This window comes from Saimiri boliviensis, chromosome 2 (assembly GCF_048565385.1).
Source record: "Saimiri boliviensis isolate mSaiBol1 chromosome 2, mSaiBol1.pri, whole genome shotgun sequence".
NCBI lineage: Eukaryota > Metazoa > Chordata > Mammalia > Primates > Cebidae > Saimiri > Saimiri boliviensis.
In genome coordinates, this window is record NC_133450.1 from 9,257,589 (window position 1) to 9,264,805 (window position 7,217).

Here is a 7,217-nt window from a genome sequence, read left to right on the forward strand (position 1 = left end):
CTATCCCAAACCTCACAGCCTGTTATCTCCAGAACAGTAATTTACCTCTACTATTCATCAATAAACCCCTCCCCCTGCCAAAGATCTTCCGTCCTTCCATTAAGCAACAAGGTCAGAAGGGGGAATTGTGCGGATGAAGTTAATAAACAGCTAACTTGGGAGGAATAAACAAAATAAAAACCCAGGGTAGGCCGGCACAGACATGACCTTGCATCTAATGACAGCACACTCCACCCTCTCTCCCTCCTCTGCTTGGTGGGTGGGCTGATTCACTTCCTGGGTCCCCTCCCAGGGCAGCCTGAGAGGGGAAAGTTGGGGAGTTGAGTCCTGGGGCATGGATAGATGATTTGTCGCCACGCTGCCCTGCACTGGAAGGCCACTAACCTTAGTGTGTGGGCCCAGACCACAGACCTCTCTCCCCGTCACTCCGAGCCCCGGCCCCCAGCCCAATTTATATAACCCAAGGTCTGGAAAGCAAAGGGAACTGGCCTTGGCTGTCAGCATGAGGTCCAGGGGGCCCCTCCACATGTAAGTCCCTGCATGGCCCACTTGTTGACTCTTCATTCACACAGTCCACATTCATGGAACAGGCTGGGAAGAGAAACGGTCGCCCCTGTCCTGAGGATGACCATTCGGAGGGTCTTCAGAGATCATTTAACCTAGGGGTCTCAACCAGAGATGGGGTGTCCCCGAGAGGACATTTGGCAATGTCTGGAGACAGTTTTGTTTGCCAGGAAGGGAAGGGGACATGCTGCTATGGTGTCTGGTGGGTAGAAGCCAGGACTGCTACTCACCTCCCACATTGCACAGCACCCTCTCTTCCAATGCCCCCCACAAACAAAGAATTATCCAGTCCCAAAAGGCAATAGTGCTGAGGTTAAGACACCATGATGAATTCAAGCGGTACAGAAGAGGAAACTGAGGTACATGGAGAGAGACAGGATCAAAGTCACACTATGCATTAGATAGTGTCAGAGTTAGAATCCAGGGCTGTCTACCAACCACACTAGCCTTCAGCTCCCAAGAGTGCAGTGACCAACTTCAAGACCAGTGGAAAGCTAGTGGAGTGGCTGAATGGGACTCTGGGGTCCAGAAGCCATCATCACTGGGCTCTGTGTCTCTGGCAGGCTCCAAATGAATCCCACCAAAGTGAGCCGATCATCTTGGCCACAGGGCTCCCAAATAATCAGAAGAAGACTGTCTTAAGGGGCTACGGTGTGTCCAGGCAGAATGACCCTCCCTGTCTGAGGCTTGGGCAAAACTTACCCCTTAAGTCCATAGCATGCTGGGCATGGTCCTGGCTGAGGTCAAGATCAGGAGACGGGGTGACTGTGTAAGGCAAAACCCAGATTGGAGGACAGGATGTGGGTAAGAATTAAACCCTGGATCACCGCTTTGTGGGCACTGGTCTTTTTTGCTAGATGCCAAAAATGACTGTATCTCTCGCACCTGCTGGATCCTCACAGCCATCCTGCTTAATTTCAAACTGACGTCCAGGGTCACCCTTACCCTTTTCGCCAAGGAGCCCACACCATGTCTCCAACCGTGAGCCAGAAACCAGGGCACCAGAGCTGACGGTGCAATCCCATTATTTATGAACAACTGACTCACATCATGTTGCAACAGGCGTGCTTTTCCATCCACTGTGGCTGAAGAAGTCAGCAAACTCGTAGTAACCGTGGTAATAAAAAGAAGGCCAGGGCAGCGGTGCGTGAAGCTCTGTCTTAGGTCAGCGCTTCAGCCTCTTCAGGAGCAAGGAGCCCACACACAGTGGTTGGGGACAAGGACGGTGGGGTAGGGGAGGGCTACGATGGTCGCAGTCACAGAAGGCCCCATTACAGATCCGTTTCTTCTGGCCAAGCGTTATCACTGCCCCCTCACCTGCCTGCCCCGCTTCCTTCTTAACAGTTTCCAACAAGCTGGAAAACTCCTACATATCCTGCAGTGCCTGAGTTCTGGAGTCCCTCCCCCAACTCCAAGGTTCCCGTGCATTCCAACCCTGAATTCGGCAAACCGCAATGACGATGGAAAAAGATGTTTGGGGTCAATAGCAGGGCTTGGGGGAAGAAGCCGAAGCTCCCCATGGGTGAAACGTAGAGGTCTGTACAAGATCTGCTCCTCCGCGGGGTGGTGCGGGCGGGGGCGGCATGCTGAGCACCGAGGCCTCCAGCTTCTCTCACCAGATTCCTAAATGAGGCCTCAGAGCTCCAAGGCTTCCCTGGGCCTCTGGCTGCACTTCTCACACTGGTTGTTTATCCCTAGCCCAAGTCCATGGGAACTCCACCCCTTCTCCCAGGGCTGCCTGGAGCCTGGCTTTGGACTTCCTTAGCTCTGCGGTGCACTGAGGAGTTTATTTATTTATTGGATGTGCTTTTTTTTTTTTTTTTTTTTATTAATTGCACTGGGGAATTTTTTTTTTTTTTTTTTTTTTTTTTTTTTTTTTTTTTTTTTTTTTTTTTTTTGAGACGGAGTTTCGCTCTTGTTACCCAGGCTGGAGTGCAATGGCACGATCTTGGCTCACCACAACCTCCCCCTCCCGGGTTCAGGCAATTCTCCTGCCTCAGCCTCCTGAGTAGCTGGGATTACAGGCACGTGCCACCATGCCCAGCTAATTTTTTTTTTTGTATTTTTAGTAGAGACGGGGTTTCGCCATGTTGACCAGGATGGTCTCGATCTCTCGACCTCGTGATCCACCCGCCTCGGCCTCCCAAAGTGCTGGGATTACAAGCTTGAGCCACCGCGCCCGGCCTGCACTGGGGAATTTTTAAAGGCTACCCGCAGAGGGCACTATTTTCACCAAGGGAGAACTCACTGGCAGAGAACTGGCTGCCTTGGGAGAGCGGCCCTGGAAGGTTTCCTTTGAGGACGGAGGTCTGATAGGGATGATTCCTCCCTGGAACTCTCCAATCACCACACATGGCAGCTGTCCATTCAGTCTGGGAGGTGCCCCTCTGGGTAACTCTGGAGGCAGCTGTCCTGAAGGTTGTCGCCAAGAGCCTCTTAAGCACCCCTAGCAACCAAGGTAATTCAAAGTGGAGGACAGAGACCCAACTTTAAATTCACTTGAGTCTAATTAGGAAAAGCTCCAGCTCTGCCTCCAAGAGTCACTGCTCACCTCTGGGTCTCAGTCTCCCCATCTGTAAACAGAACGGGCGCGTTGGATGTGTTCATCTACTCAGCACATGTTAACTGAGTACCTACTACATTCTGATCCCTGGGGATAGACCAGGGAACGAGAGAGATGGAAAGCCTTGCCCTCACAGAGCTGATATTCTAACACGGAAGACAGATGGCAAACAAGATTAAAGAGGGAAATCTATAGGCTGTCAGAAGGGGATATGAGCTATGGGAAATGAAGCGGAGAAGAAGTGGGAGGACACAGCTGCTAAGTCTTAGTCCAGCTTAGAGGCTCTGGGTTTAAACCTCTTGCTCTGCTGGATCCTTGGTAGGAGCCAAGAATGGTGGCAGGAGAATGGGCAGGGCCATGTGTGAGTACAGGGACAGCTCTTGGGGATGGCGGGGGTGGTAGGTTTGTGCACGGGCTTGAGCCCCAGTCAGTCTCTCAGCGGCTTCCCCCAGGGAACAGAACTGACCAATCTTGGCATGCTGGCCTGTCCTCAGGTCAAAGACAGACACCTGGGTCTGCTGAGGAGCCCAGGGGTCACACAGGGTTCCTGGGGCAGGGCCTCAAAAGTCCTGACTGAGGGGAGGATTTCTTCAAAGCAGGGTGGGCGGCATCCTCAGGGCACTGCCGGGGACTCTTCTACATCCTTCACTCTGCCCTGGCCTTCGATGAACAAGACACTGGCCACCTCTACCTACAGGGGCTCTCAGAACCTTCCTTCCCTCCAACTGACCCTCCCCTGCGTGGCAGGGTGTCCCCTTCCCTCACATGAGGAGGGAGGGAGAGGGATTTGAAATTCCCCATTTCTGGCTGGGCACGGTGGGTCACACCTGTTATCCCAGTGCTTTGGGAGGTAGAGGCAGGCAGATCGCTTGAATTCAGGAGCTCGAGGCCAGCCTGGACGGCAAACAAGGTGAGACCTCACCTCTACAAAAAATACAAAAATTAGCCAGGCACGATGGTGCGTGCTATAGTCCTAGCTACTAAGGAGGCTGAGGTGAGGAGGGTAGCTTGAGCCCGGGAGGTGGAGGTTGCAGTGAGCAGAGATCGTGCTACTGCACTCCAGCCTGGGTGACAGAGCAAGACCCTGTCTCAAAGTGTGTATGTGTGTGTGTGTGTGTGTGTGTGTGTGCGCGCGCATGTGTGTGTATACACATATGTCTATATGCAAGGATGATGGGCTAAAAAAACAAAAACCTCCCCTGATTTCTTATGAATTCACAATTTCTCTTCCTGTAGGGATTATTTTCGAAAATATGTCTTGCAAACCTGTGTGCTCAGGATGAGTGAGGGATGCCAAGATGCTGCGAAAGAACTTACAGCCAACTGGAGAGACCAGGCGAACACACACAAGAAAATAACAGTCCGCTCTTACAGTTTGTTTCGCAGCCTGCAGAGCCCTTTGGAATCACTTTCTATCTCCTACAACCATGCAGGGTCTGTTGTTCTCGTTTTGCAGATGAGGAAATTGAGGCCCAGAAAAGCAGCTTCTCTTCCCCCAATTCATAGCTGCCCCATGGAGTGGTAAAGAGAGAGAGAAGGCAATGAAGATTAAAATTTCCAAGTAATTCCAATTCTTACCTCTGAAGGGATGGGTAAGAATTCTATGTCAAGAGACAAAGTTGCTCTGCCTCCAGTCTAGGGTGAGGCTAAGCTGGGCATGGAACCCACCAGCCCCTGCCTCTCCTTGGCAGGACGAAATGTGGGTTGAGGATAAATCCAAAGTCCCCTGTCTCTCTGGAAAAGCACATGGGGGCTGGGCACCGTGGCTCATTCCTGTAACCCCAGTACTTTGGGAGGCCAACGCAGGTGGATCACCTGAGGTCAGGAGTTTGAGACCCACCTGGCAAACATGGTGAAACCCTGTCTCTACTAAAAACACAAAAACTAGCCGAGCGTGGTGTTGGGCGCCCATAATCCCAGCTACTCGGGAGGCTGAGGCAGGAGAATTGCTTGAACCTAGGAGGCGGAGGTTGCAGTGTGCTGAGCTGAGATTGCACCCCTGCACTCCATCCTGGGTGACAGAGCAAGACTCAGTCTCAAAAAAAAAAAAAAAAAAAAAAAAAAAAAAAGAAAGAAAGAAAAGAAAAAAAGAAGAAAAGAAAGAAAAGCACATAGGATTAAGGATGTGCTCTTGGTGTAAGGAGAAAAAGTTACTCCACGTGGGTAAGGGTGCCAAGGAATCTCAGTGGTGGAGCTCAACACCTTTCTGATCCAGCTTTTCAGAGTGCCCTTTCTGCTTGCCAAGGGCACAGATAAGGCAGCTGGAAAAGAAGCTTTGCTGTTGCAGGCGAATTCACTCCATTCTGGCAGAGCACCTTCCCTGTGCCAGGTACTATGGCTACGGCAGGAAACAAAGCAGGTCCCTGCCCTCCTTCAGTTCTGAGAGCTTAACAAGGCACTGGCTGGCTCTTGGAGGCCTTTCCTGACTGGAGTTTGTGTCTGCCTGGAGATGCCCCGTCCCGTGAACCCCTTTCACAGAAAGAACCTAGTGGGGTGGGGAGTATGGGGGAAGAAACAAACCCCTGCTGAGTCGAGGGCACTGCAAGAATGCAGAAGCAACCCTTCGGCTCTGGAAGGCTGTGGCGGCGCGTCCTCCACTCAGTGTGGAGAAAAGTCCATCAGTTTCTCCAGCAAAGGGCTGTGCCTCGACCGGGCCTCCTGTGTTCTCATCTGCCATGTGCTAATATCTACTTGCCAAATGACATCAGGGATGTGTCCCTGCTGGCTGCCAGCCCTTCTCAGGTCCCCTGACCTCTCCCCATCTCTTCTGGCTCTGCGTGGGAAGGGGCAGTTGTCACCCCCCCCCCCCCGACCCTCACTAAGCTGAGCCCTCCTCCCACCCTAAGCGGGAGGAAGCCGGTTCTGCTCATGGATGAGAGTTACCGGGCTCCTGAGCTCTGGCTCTGCTGGGCTGGGGTCCACCCCCTCTCCTGGGCTCCTCCCACTGGGACTGGAAGTGCTGGGGGAGCCCAAGAGATGCTCAGCTGGGGGCTGTGGCCAGCGGGGAGGTCAGTGACAGAGCATGGGGACCTCCTTGGAGCTGGGCACCCAGTTCGGTAGGGCTGGGACCGACCCCCACGGGTAGAGGGCCGCCCCTCACCCACACTGTCCCGCTCAGCCCCGGCTCACATCTGGCTCAGGAGGCGGGAAGCCCAGATGTAAAGAAGTCGCCAACTGTGCAGCCCCAATCCAAGGCTTATTAAAGTGGGGGTGGCGGGGGCGGGGCGGTGGAGGAAAGGTGAGCGGTGAGCGGCGCAAACGCCCTGGAGAGTGAGAGAAAAGGTGCGACCAGGCCAGACACCTCCCCCTCCCCGCACCCCGATGGCCGCAGAGAGCCTTGTGCAAGGCGGCGGCCGCCCCACCTTCACACCGGCCCCGCGTGCGACGAAAGTGGCCGCGCCGCCCGCCGCCGGGTCAGGGCCGCCCCGGCTCAAACTTTCCGAGACCCGCCCTGGGAGCGGCCACCCGGGTTCCACCCGCGCAGGGCCGGCCGCGGCAGGCGGGTGCGCGTGGACCCGGAGGTGGGGAGGCCGGGCGCGGCGGGGGGTCCCGCCAGGGGTTACCTGGGTTCCGAGGGTCTCGGCGTCCCGGGGACAGGGCGCGGGGACGGCACAGGCGGGCCGGAGACCGGATGCTCCTCCCGGGCCGCCGCGACCCCGGACTCCCGAGTGCTGCACCTGGCCCTGCGGGTCGCCGCGCCTACCCACGCTGGTCCCCGCCCGTCCCCTCCCGCGCGGGGCGGGGCGGCCCCAGGGGAGGAGCCAAGGGCTGTGGGCACCACTCCCTGAGCCAGGCCTGCGCCTCATCACGTGCCACCGACCCCGTGTCTGTGACCTCCAAAGGCTGGCCACCCCACTACCCCCCACTCCACAGTCTGAGGTGCCACCAAAGCCATAAGCCAGGGAGTCAGGGGACGTGCTAGGCCTCTCCCACCCCATTCTCCTAGGGCACATGTACCCCAGCCCACCTCCACCCCAGGGGCCGAGGGCCGGCAGGGAGGCTGCAGAGCCTCCTTGAGGCAAGGAGAGCCACAGAGCTTGTCCCTCGAAAACTGCATGGGGTGCAGTGCAGGGGAGGAGAGAAAAACAAC

General features: G+C 55.4%; 1 protein-coding gene across 4 annotated transcripts in view; it reads right to left on the bottom strand.

The window, feature by feature from the left end:
• The window catches only part of PAQR5 (progestin and adipoQ receptor family member 5), an 81,395-nt gene extending 74,555 nt beyond the window's left edge, over window positions 1-6,840 (bottom strand). For 2 of the 4 annotated variants that reach the window (XM_039469251.2, XM_039469246.2), the window contains exon 1: window positions 6,691-6,840. The gene's annotated coding sequence lies outside the window, so the exon portion shown is untranslated. Of the gene's footprint in view, window positions 1-1,266; window positions 2,680-6,690 lie in introns of those variants that run through there. The other 2 variants (XM_039469250.2, XM_039469248.2) reach the window with 2 other exon arrangements.
• Window positions 6,841-7,217: the final 377 nt, after the last annotated feature.